A 12,001-nucleotide genomic window follows, 5' to 3' on the forward strand; every position below is an offset into this window, starting at 1 on the left:
CCTCAGCTCACCTCCACTCAAGATACCTGTTACTTAGCCTTTCCTCATCCCGTTTCAACTTCTGAGAGACTGGCACTTTGTAACCATCTGACTTTCCCAGCTGAACCATATTTTCTTCAATCATCAGTATATAAATATTCAAACCAAGTTGAAGTACTAGAAATACAGAGATAAATGCCAATTATAAAATTGAATATTTATAATTGAATGCATAATTGACTATTAATTGAATAGTTTATGATATTCATTGAATATAATTGAATATTCCAGAGACAAGAAGAAGATCTGTGAACATGGGAGAGCCTTCCCTCAAGAATTTGGTTTGCTCCTGACTTCTTTTCCCATTGGGTACGTCTCTAAGCCCTATTTAATACTGTATCACAGGGTCCTCAACCTTTTTGGCACCAGGGACTGGTTTTGGGGAAGACAATTTTTCCATGGGCCAGGGCAGGGGATGGTTTTGGGATGATTCAAGCATTGCATTTATTGTGCACTTTATTTCTATTGTTATTACACCAGCTCCACCTCAGATCATCAGGCCTTAGAATCAGATGTTGGGGACTGCTGCTGTATATCACCAGAGAAAGCAATGGCACCCCACTCCAGTACTCTTGCCTGGAAAATCCCATGGACAGAGGAAGCCTGGTAGGCTGCAGTCCATGGGGTTGCTAAGAGTCGGGCTCGACTGAGCGACTTCACTTTCACTTTTCACTTTCATGCATTGGAGAAGGAAATGGCAACCCACTCCAGTATTCTTGCCTGGAGAATCCCAGAGACAGAGGAGCCTCGTGGGCTGCCGCCTATGGGGTCGCACAGAGTCGGACACGACTGAAGTGACTTAGCACCAGCAGCAGCAGCAGCAGCAGCTGTATATCACACCACATTGCATGCCTCACACTTTCACTTCTACTCTATCATTTAAATAAATCCTATCATCATACAAACACATGCATACACAGACATACACACATGCACACACATATCACACAAAAGTTAATGACTTTATGTATATGATTACACAGACATCTTCTCTAAGGGGGTATTCAATGGGACATTTGTTTGGCACACAGAAAAATCTGACTTAAACTGGAAAGTTAATTAATTGGGAATAGAAATAAGTGCTTACTGACTCATAGTAATAATTCCTAACTAGGGGAAATTTTAAATCTATGTAAAGATGGATAAGGGGGACACAAATAGGTCCTTGAGATATATGCAGTAATAGGGAAACAAAATGTTATCCACCAAATTGTATTTGTCATTGAATTTTTTAAATAAATATATAAAAATATCACATTAGGGTATGCCTCCAAAGGTATGACTACGTAATAAAAAGAGACAGTTACTACCTCTGAGGAATGTGGGTCCAGGCAACTGGTGGAATAATGTATTTCACTGACTACTGTGTAGAGGTTTGAGTAGTTAAATTTAACCACAGGAGCTAGAAAACAGTGAAAATATTACTCAGTCATGTCTGACTCTTTGCAACTCCATGGACTGTAGCCTACCAGGCTCCTCTATCCATGGAATTCTCCAGACAAGAATACTAGAATGGGTTGCCATTCCCTTCTCCAGGGTATCTTCCCAACCCAGCAATCAAACCCAGGTCCTGTGCATTGCAGGCAGATTCTTTACTGTCTGAGCCACCAGGGAAGCCCGAATTGCTATACAATTTCCAAAGGAAAACAGTGAACTAGATAATACTGGAGTGAGGTGTCTGTGAGGCCACAGATGAGGGAAGAGGACTCTAGATTGCCCTTTACTCCCATCATCACCCAATTATTGTCCCCATTAGTCCACAATGAATTTACAAAGAATGATTTTTTAAAATTGTTTGCTTTGTTGTGATGGATTTAAACTTGCCCTACAGATATTGGAGTTAATTCTCAATAAAAAATTGAGGTTAAATATCCTCAGATAATGTCAATCTTAAAAAAAAAAATTTCCATCACTTTGTTTATAGCACAATGATTTGTTAAATTAGACAATGAAGTGACAAGATATTAAAATGTTTCTTTTTAAAAAATTTTGTTTATTTTATTTATTTATTTTCGGCTGTGCTGAGCCTGCTGCTCAGGCTTTTCTCTAGTTGCAGCGAGTGGTGGTTACTCTGTAGTTGCAGTGAGCAGCCTTCTCATTGTGATGACTTCTCTTGATGCTGAGCACGGGCTCTAGGGCACCCAGGCTTCCATAGTTGTGGCTCCTGGGCTCTAGAGCACAGGCTCAGTAGTTGTGGCACAAGGGCTTAATTGCTCTGTGGCATGTGGGCTCTTCCTGCATCAGAACTGGAACCCATGTCTCCTGCACTGGTAGGTGGATTCCTGAGCCATTGGCCAGAATGTATTACTTAAAGCCCATTAATAACACTATATTCTGTGTGTATAATGTTCTACATTATGCAGATCCAAAAGATGCTGTATTTTACAACCATAATGATCCCTTGCATGTAGACAAAAGTCACTGGATAGGAACACTGATAAGCTTTTCTCTGATTAATCTGTCTTTGGTAGTTTAATTTTTAGAACAAACCAGAGATCCAAGAGGATCAAGAAACACTTTTCCCTCCTTCACAGTCCATATGCTTAAACTCTCAGTTGAACTGCCACTCTTCCTTCACTCAGTTCAGTTCAGTTCAGTCGCTCAGTCGTGTCCGACTCTTTGCGACCCCATGAATCGCAGCACGCCAGGCCTCCCTGTCCATCACCAATTCCTGGAATTCACCCAAACTCACGTGCATCGAGTCAGTGATGCCATCCAGCCATCTCATCCTCTGTTGTCCCCTTATCCTCCTGCCCCCAATCCTTCCCACCATCAGGGTCTTTTCCAATGAGTCAACTCTTCGCATGAGGTGGCCAAAGTATTGGAGTTTCAGCCTCAGCATCAGTCCTTCCAATGAACACCCAAGACTGGTCTCCTTTAGGATGGACTGGTTGGATCTCCTTGCAGTGCAAGGAACTCACAAGAGTCTTCTCCAACACCACAGTTCAAAAGCATCAGTTCTTTGGCACTCAACTTTCTTCACAGTCCAACTCTCACATCCATACATGACCACTGGAAAAACCATAGCCTTGACTAGACGGACCTTTGTTGGCAAAGTAATGTCTCTGCTTTTGAATATGCTCTCTAGGTTGGTCATAATTTTCCTTCCATGGAGTAAGCGTCTTTTAATTTCATGGCTGTAGTCACCACCTGCAGTGATTTTGGAGCCCAAGAAAATAAAGTCTGACAGTTTCCACTTAGCCTCATTCTAAAAGTATATATAAGGAGAGTACTTTGATTTGACTCGAAATATATCAATTCAGTATGGTAACATTGTTCTCTCATACTATTCAGATGGTGGTCTGATCTGCAAGCATCCACATACATGTATCTTTGTCTATGCTGTACCCCTGGCCGTGAATCCATCTCCTCCTGGCTCAGATGTCCTTCATCTCGTGACTCCTTAGGTCATGCAAAGCAGTATCTGTTTTTCTCTCCCAGCCAATCCAGTCAATACCAACACGTTCTAGAGGACCCAACTTAAATGTAATCTCCCTGTCAGATCTTTATCCTTCTAAGATAGGGTTGTTAAATATCCCTGTTGGTACATTCTTCTGCAATTATAAAATCTTAAGAGATTTTCAAATGCTCTCATCTACTAGTCCTTTAGTATCCTGAAGGATGAGCATAAAACTTACTTATATCTGTTATCATTAGAACTTGACAGTTTCAGGAAATTATACATTTGCTGAAAGAAAATGAACAAAATAGACAGCAGGTGAACATCAGCTTGGAGAAGGGAATGGCAACCATGCCAGTGCTCTTGCCTGGAGAATCCCATGGAAAGGGGAGCCTGGCAGTCCATGCAGTCACTCAGAGTCAGGCACGACTGAAGGGCCTTAGCATGAACAACAACTAGATTTAAAACAGAAGGTCCAAAGTATTCATTTTATCCATTAAGTATTGAACTAGTTTAATAATGGCTAAAATAAAACCTATCTGTGACCGTAAGTTTTCATTTATTAACAGAGCTGCAAAATTCATAATATGAACATAAGCATATGGAGAAATAGAAATGCAAATCAACCACATTGCACCAGTCAAAAGCTAGAGAGTCAGTTTTCCATTAATGAATTAAAACCCTTTATTCATTATTTTTCAGAGTTAATGATCATAAGCATTAATTTCAGCTCTATACCATTAAACCTTTAAACCGGACAATTTTCAGACAATTGTATAATACTTTCATCAAGCATATTGATTTTATTCAAAATCCTGGCTGTAAAATTAAGCCCCCTAGCTTAAAGGCATTTATACAATTTTTCTAGATGTTAAAAGTGTAATTGGAACTATTTAATTAGTCAGATATATTAGTCTTTGAACTAAAATTAGTACTTCCTCTCATTCTGGAAAATAAAAATATACTAAAAAATAAATCATATACATCATTAAATCACCATTAACTTTGAATATCATGCTGATATTGATAGGCAATTCTGAATATGGCAGTTGATATATTTTAATTATATTTTCTACCATAAAGGAATTTGAAGATAGTTAATTAAACTGAAAGTCATTCAGTCATGTCCAATTCTTTGCGACCCCATGGACTATACAGTCCATGGAGTCCATGGAATTCTCTAGACCAGAATATTGGAGTGGGTAGCCTTTCCCTTCTCCAGCCTTCTCCCTTCCCCTCTCCCTTCCCAACCTAGGGATTGAACCCAGGCCTCCCTCATTGCAGGCAGATTCTTTACCAGCCGAGCCACAACGGAAGCCCAAGAGCACTGGAGTGGGTAGCCTAACACTTCTGCAGGGGATCTTCTGGACTCAGGAATTAAACCAGGGTCTCCTTCATTGAAGGTGAATTCTTTACCAACTGAGCTATCAGGGAAACCTTATAGTTAATTTAATTATACAGGAACTATAGCTTGTAAGGTAGTAAGAATCTCTTGGAATATTCTAGATTTGTTTATTTATAAATAATTTTCTCTTCAAAATAAAATTTCACTTCTAAATGCAACAGCTTATTTCCAAGTGAGTTTTCACAAAGCCATTCTATACAGTGCCATAGTTAATGCTGCAAAACTCTTAGAATTTTTCTTTCCTTGGGACAAATTATCTCCATGCAGATATGCTAGACTTAATGCAGAATAAAAGGACAGTGTCTGTCCCTATAAATCTGAATCATAATACAAGATAACAGCCATTTAAAATTTTAACGCAGCTTAAGCTTCTCAGATATATTCTGGCTGGTATTGTCCATCTGTGTTTGTTCATAAATATCAGAAAAGGGAAAATTTTTAAATTTTTATTACACTGATTATTAACCATCTGCTAAATCTAAGAGAAAAAACAGAAAAACAAGTAGGGATCAGCCATGTGTGTGAGGTGGGAAACAATATTGTATTCCAGGGGTTCTTAACAAGGGGAGATCATGTGAATGATCCAAGACCCTTTTAAAAAAATACAGATGCCTGTATCAACTCCTGGAAATTCAGATAGAGTTATTCAAATGTGAGCCAACAGTTGAGAATCATTGTTTTAGGCAGAGCTAATGACAAATGCTAGCACAGATAGGTGTTAAATAAATAAATAAAAGGAATATTAATATGCAAAAGTAATCAGAAAAACTTCTTTAGATTTTGCTTATGAAATATGAACTACTGAGGTATTGAATGACAGCCTAATACATAATGATTCAAATTTTAATTCTTCCTGGTTTTTAATGGTATCCTTATTGATCCTTAATATTTACACAAATGACTTTCATCATTAATTCTTTCACAAACATTTCTTGACTTCAGTTGCATACCAAGAATACATCTGGAGATGTAGAGAAAAATAAGATGAGGTGCCCCTTTCACTGAGAGACATATTTTTCCTTGAAAAACATGAAGAACAATCATTTTTGTTTTAACCTCTATACTTGCATATGTGTGACAATTTGTCCAGAGTCTCTGTCATTTTGAAATTCTTAAGATATATTTTTTAACAAATACTCATAGACTTTAGTAATCACCCATTTCAGTTATCTCAGATTCCTAATCTTTATCATGCCTTTCCTTGCCTCTCAGCGCCACACAATAGCTGGTTTTTCATTCTGGTTTTGTCTTTGGTCTTCACATTTCACAACTTTCACCTTTTATTATGGTTCTGCCCATAATGCCACGATATTTATTTGATCTCACCCTGCATAAACCTTAGTTTGCAAAGAAACAACCTCCTCCTTGTAGTGGTAATGGTGATGGTTTCTGTTATTGTTCCTCCAATTCTTTTTTTCTTTTTTTGTTGGTGTTTTGGTTTCTAGGACTTTAAACTGATGACTAAGAGGAATTATCAAGGGAAACCTGAAGTGATCATGCTGAGCTCTAAGAGAAGTCTTTGTTCATTAACACAGGGTCCCAGTAAACCCAAGACCTGGAACAGGAAGAAAGTGAAAGTCTGACTAAATGAGGAAGCAGACATAACTGCTCCAGCGAGTGCCTCTGGAGGATAATAAAGTTCATTAAGTAAGTGTCCAACAGTTACTCATGAAAGGATTACTATTAATGTATGGAAAGTTCTTAAAACAGTACCTGGCACAAAATAAGTGGCCAATAAATGTGAGTAGAAAGGGAAGGGAAAGGGAGCGAGGGAAGGATGGAGGAAGGGGAAGGTTGGCAGCACTGGGAAAAAAGAGAGTGAAATTTCCTTGAGACAAAGCTTAACATTTTTTCTATTTATGTCCCCAAATTGAACACATTGAACCCTCCTCATAATCTTCACCCCACAAAACCAAAGCCCTATCATCTTAGAATACAATTGTTTCTGGCTCTTGTGAGGTTTCATGCCCCACCAAAGAGGTTTATCAAAGTGCTGTATTTCTTCCATCCACATTCAATTCCTTCCTGAGAAATACTGATAAGTATAATTTTCTTCATTTATTTTATTTCCTTAAGGTTCTAGCACCCTGGCCAGTTTTGAGAGTCTTTTACGGATTCAAATTTGTAAGCTTTCTTCCCAAACCGCTTATTGATAATGTTTTGTCTTTTTCACTCAGCCATCTATTTCATTTCTCAGTTTGAAGAGCAGGTCTACAAGATGCTAAGTGATTTGCCCGGATGCAGAGTTCGTGGTTTTGTGGGGACTTCAACCTAACTGTCTGTCATCATTTGAGTACCCTTTCCTTTCCATTAAATTTTTTTGCTTAAAAATCAGATTGGAGAATTCACTATATTTCATATTTGGTAATTAAGAGCAATTAAAAATGAATTCTCTAAAAGTGTAAAAACCAATAGAAAAATAGACAGGTAGCCTTTAAATTTTCTCCTCTAGTTTTACTGAAACCATTGTCAGTAGACTAAGTTAATATAAGTTGCCTTAATTTGTTAAGGAGTGCATTTATTTACAATACGATCTAACAAATGCTATTCTAGTCTCTAACTAATTGTACAGAATTACATATAATTATTTATATAATTATATAAATATAATATAATTAATGATTTTTGTTTCTGATCAGAGACACTATGACCTGTGGAGAATGATTTGATCTATGTAAAGCCCCAGGGTGTAATAATAAGGCAGAGTATCACAATATTATGACATATTTTTAAGAACTGGGTTGGCACGGGGCTAATAATATAGAATAAAGTGATTCTGAAGATTGCCATCAAATTTTCACATTCTTCAGATGATACTGTAATTCACAGTCTTCAGATAATAAGAGAGTAGGTTCTGGATGCTTTTATTTCATTTTCTCCACTTTTAAAAACTGGAATTGACCAATAATCAAAAGAAAATTGTAAGTCATCAAATGTAAATAATCTTTCATCTTCCTAGAAACAAAATGAGAAATGCACATTGGCCAGTATTCTAAATGGCCTTGTGAAAATAATATTGTTATTCAGTTACGCTTTTATTGATTCAGTTAAGCTTTCTTTCATTTCTAGTAAAAAAAAGGGGGGGGGTTCGTCAGTTTTTGATCAAAAATCTTAACTAACTCTCCAAGTAAAATAATAAAACAAGATCAGCCATTGTGACAAATAGTATTTTTCAAAAAATGACTGCACCCTTACGTAGCTTATTCCATGTACTCATCTTAAAATACAATATTTATGCTCCTTCATGGGGAGGTGAGGTTTGTGTGTCTTCCCCTTTAAACTGAGTGGACCCCTGTAACTGCCTCCACCAACAGAGTATAGCAGAAATGATGCTATGTGATTTCCTATGCTAAGCTGCAAAAGACATTTATTTTGGCCTCTATTTCTTTCTGGAGACTCATGCCTTTGAAGTCTCAAATCACTCTACAAGAAACAGCTATAATTAAGATTTAATTCAGCAGAGACCACAATGAGAGAAGGAGAAATACTCAAGAAGACCCAGCTGTTGTAGCTCTGAGCAATTTGAGTTTTCCCAGCCTAGCCTTCAGATGCATGAGTCAGAAGTCTTCAGCAGATTCTGGCTCCCAAACAGTGGACTGCCTCAGCCATGCTAAGTGGAAAGGAAATTAGGTGTCCTTACCAACCCAGCTCATACTGCTGATTCTTGCTACTTAAGCAAAATAAAAGATGTTTTAAATCACTAAGCTTCAGGTTTGTTACACAGAGGAATGAAACAGAGATGTCCACTCTACACAAAAACTGTGAATAAAGCAAATATGGCAGAGAACAGTTAAATCATTCATTCATTCATACATTTTCATACATTTCCATAAATATGGATTGAGTACCTGACATGTGCCAGTCACTATGTCAGCCAGTAGCTGGTAGTAAGTAACAGAGGCAATGTTGGCCCCCCTCCATGAAATTTAAAGCACTGGAAATCTGCCAACAACAGGCAAGTCTATGAACAATCTGATGTCCTATAACAGTGGGCATTATTAGAGGAATCTAGAAAAAAAATAATTTTTACAGAAATGATGGAAATAGCTGACAAATTTCCTTTTCAATGGTGACATGTATTCCCCTGCTGACCTTAGTCAGAATTTACGCTAAAGAACAATAGGGAAAAAAATTAAGTGAATGAGATAATTTAGAATCTTGAAATCAGATCTAGTGTTTTATTGATATCTCTTTCTTTGCATTAAATTGTGAATAACAGACACTATGTTGGGACAATATAACATTTTATGATGTTTTGAAAACTGTGGGTCAGATTAGTCAGGAAAGTATAATTCTAAGATGACCTTACTATTGTTTGATTCAGCAAATAAATGATGCTGAGAGTCCCTTCAAACTTACAGTGTAATTTGTATTGTTTTATATGGTTTTAAATGTTCTTTATATGCAATATATTTCTCATAAATAGCAAAGCCAGGAATAAATTAAGGAAGCTTTGCACATGCTAGTTATGCAAACTTAATCCAAATAGAGGCTCTAACACTCATCTCTATATCATGATAAACCTCCAAACAGCTGAGAATTTTTAGTGGGAGGATGAATCATATTATTCCATTTAGATTATTTCAGCATTAAAGGATATGGCTTATTCATGCTGTAGATGATAAAGCCGTGTGGTCAGGTTAATGCTAAAACTGAGCCAGATTTGAGAATACATGGAAAATTTTAATTAGAAGTTAATAAAAGTCTAAAAAATCTCTGAAGGGTTTAAGAATGAAATGAACTTAAAACAAATTTAGAGCTAATATATTAGCTAATATGCAGGCAGTGATTAAGGGAAAACAGGTAGCTGGTACATAATTTGTATAATGGTCTCCTTTTTAAGGCTGGCTGTGGAAGCCAACTCCGGTTGCTTGCAGAGGTTGTTTGTTGTCAACAAAGAGCAATCAAAAGTGTGCTTCCCTTTGTCAGAGAACAGGACACACTCTCAAGCTTTAGGCTACTTTTGTTGGACTGAGACATTTGACTCTACCTCTAGAAACTAAGTTTAGATCTGTTTATTTCTCCTACTATTAGTTTATAATCATCTTATTTTCTTCACAGATTTGCTAGTGAAATTGACTGGAATATTACAAGGGAGAAAAAGCATTGTTCATGGAAAAGGAGGAAATGGGAAGACAAGAGATGTTGATTATTAATTGCACGTGCCCAAGTGACCTTTTTCCCTTGACTATCACCTTACAAGTTAAGATGTTAAACCACTATTACCATGGAGGATACCCTAGCTATAAAGGGGTTATAATAGATGCAGTAAAATATTTTTAAAATATGCTCTTAAAGAAAGATAAATCCAATGCAATTCACATAAAGCCTAATGCATTATGTACAGTCTGTGCTTAATAAATGCATTCCTCATAAAATATACATCTACATGTCCTCCTTTCTTATCAATAAAGCAATCAAGCTGAGCATAAGATTATCCAGAAATTCTGCTCCATCCAATACAAAAATATAATCATATCCTTCCCTTTTTAAATCATGCTCAGATGAAAAGACACAAGAAATGGTTACCTTTAATATTTCATTGTATAAAGTATTTCATATTTAGCCTGCTTAAAATACTACATGCATTTTTTTTTTCATGTTTCCCGGTATAGAAGAGGAAAAAAAAAAAAAAAACTGCAGCTTTTTCCTCCTAACCCAGGAACTAATCTTGAAGTATAATCCAGGTTAGTAATTGAGATTGGTTGCAGTTACCTGGAAGCATCCAGGGACATTTTGTGCTACAAAGGCCTTATTTTGATTATCAGTAAATGGACATAATGTTAGTTCTTGATCTCTAAAGGAACTTGACTCTATGTTTGTTCTTTTAATATTCTTCTCCATTTGTCAGTTTGAACAGCCCATATCCACTGTATGAGTTGTTAGGCATCCAAATCACATCTCTCCAACAGAGTTTGCCCAAAGCATTTCTTCAGCTAAGATCAAGATTCTGTGTTCAAAATGAGCATTAAGCTGGGTGCTGGCAATGTGCTCCCCTCTGATCTCCTATTTTTCATGTGAACAAATGACCCTTTAATTGCTGGATGTCATCATACCCCTGTATATTTAAAGCCACATTCAACTGATAAACAAATATCAGGTTAAGTCAGCCATGGTTCATTTTAGTATATTGTTAGGCAGATTCTACAGAATGCCTGAAATGTTTGTAGCATTCCTGCAGTCAAATTTTTGGATGATTATTATGAGAATAAGGGAGGGGTCTTTAGAAAGACAAGATAATACACAACAGCTTTTACGTCCCCCTACCCCGACTTCACTGCCCCCCAACTTCAGATCTTATATGATTATTTGCTGCACACCAGCAGACCCTATGGTTCTCTCTAATACCTTATAAGGCATCTTTGTATACTTCACTAGCAAGGGTGTCATTTGGAAAGGCAAGTACCACTTTACACGAGGCAGGACTTTGTATATCTCTCACATTCATTTTTCTCTCTGACAAGCAAAAATCGCAGGTCTCATTTTCCAATCCTTATTAAAATGTGTGATCCTGGTTGTTTGGAAGGCTCATTAGTGCCATTGCTCAGTGATGGACCGCATATCTTTATAAGAAAGACAGATTGTATGGATGCATCAGGATGCTGGCCATAATGAAACCCAAGTGCATTCCCCACAAGCCTCAGAATCTAGATCTTCATTTGCTTTTGCAAAAAATGAGAACCCAGATGAGTGTTTGAAAACACAGCTATTCCTAGTTTTCTCAGTAATAAGCATGCCCCACTATTGCATACAAGACCTTCAGGGAAAGTAAAAGAACTATGTAATTCTTTGCAACTAAAGTGCAGAGATCAGGCAAAAAAGCAGAGGGCTGTTAGGGATGGATTAAAAATATACACAGGGAACTTCCCTGGTGGTCCAGTGGCGAAGACTCCAAAGTCCCAATGCAAGGGGACCAGTTTTGATCCCTGGTCAGGGAATTAGACTCCACAAGCCACAACTAAAACCCAGTGCAGCCAAATAAATAAATTAAAAATAATTTTTTTTAATGTATGCAAGATCAAATTCAGAGACTTGTCTTATCAGTGATAAAGCGCTGGTCTCTTGGGTGATGGTGTCAAAGGCATTTAATTTTCTGTACTTTTCAACTTTCTTTCCAAAAAAAAAAATGAGTCACAGAGTGGTTTTCTCTAGATCAC

Source organism: Capricornis sumatraensis, chromosome 2 (genome assembly GCF_032405125.1).
Source record: "Capricornis sumatraensis isolate serow.1 chromosome 2, serow.2, whole genome shotgun sequence".
Lineage (NCBI taxonomy): Eukaryota > Metazoa > Chordata > Mammalia > Artiodactyla > Bovidae > Capricornis > Capricornis sumatraensis.